Below are 855 nucleotides of genomic sequence, written 5' to 3'. Positions count from 1 at the left end.
TTCGCTTCGGCACCCACGTGGGGCCTTTTCCCTTCTGTGGCGCTGGCGTTGGAGCTGCCGGTCACCGTAGGTGGCGCGTGTTGTCTCCCGCCGGCAATGCCACGACAGCACGCTCCCGGGCCTCTGTCGGCAGCGGCAAGCTCAGTTGGGAGCACGGGTGGTCGCACCTAAAGCGTCTACTCGCCTAACTCCGGGCGATTGCGCCTCTCTCGAACCCGACCAAGTGCTTAGGACGGCGCTGCGCGCCGCCGGGACCTGAGAGGGTTTCGAGGTGTATTGTGCAGGGGAGCTCAGCCTCCTCCTGTTTGCAGAATAATTGAGCGGACGCTTGCGTGTTCGCGCGGGCCCCCGGGACACACTCCCGGGCGGCCGGCTGCTCAGCTCTAGTTGACGCAGCTCCCTGGTTGATCCTGCCAGTAGTCATATGCTTGTCTCAAAGATTAAGCCATGCATGTCTCAGTACAAGCCGCATTAAGGTGAAACCGCGAATGGCTCATTAAATCAGTTATGGTTCCTTAGATCGTACCCACGTTACTTGGATAACTGTGGTAATTCTAGAGCTAATACATGCAAACAGAGTCCCGACCAGAGATGGAAGGGACGCTTTTATTAGATCAAAACCAATCGGTCGGCTCGTCCGGTCCGTTTGCCTTGGTGACTCTGAATAACTTTGGGCTGATCGCACGGTCCTCGTACCGGCGACGCATCTTTCAAATGTCTGCCTTATCAACTGTCGATGGTAGGTTCTGCGCCTACCATGGTTGTAACGGGTAACGGGGAATCAGGGTTCGATTCCGGAGAGGGAGCCTGAGAAACGGCTACCACATCCAAGGAAGGCAGCAGGCGCGCAAATTA

General features: G+C 57.1%; 1 non-coding gene across 1 annotated transcript in view; it reads left to right on the top strand.

Moving 5' to 3' along the window:
- Nucleotides 1-397: 397 nt before the first annotated feature.
- Nucleotides 398-855, top strand: part of LOC126139214 (small subunit ribosomal RNA) — a 1,909-nt gene continuing 1,451 nt past the window's right edge. Inside the window, exon 1 of the ribosomal RNA XR_007528647.1 lies at nucleotides 398-855. This exon is cut by the window's right edge and continues 1,451 nt beyond it. This is a non-coding gene — a ribosomal RNA (small subunit ribosomal RNA).

Source organism: Schistocerca cancellata, unplaced genomic scaffold (assembly GCF_023864275.1).
Source record: "Schistocerca cancellata isolate TAMUIC-IGC-003103 unplaced genomic scaffold, iqSchCanc2.1 HiC_scaffold_681, whole genome shotgun sequence".
NCBI classification, from domain to species: Eukaryota; Metazoa; Arthropoda; class Insecta; order Orthoptera; family Acrididae; genus Schistocerca; species Schistocerca cancellata.
The sequence above is the reverse complement of the archived record's forward strand: the minus strand, read 5'-3'. Positions and strand labels throughout refer to the sequence as shown.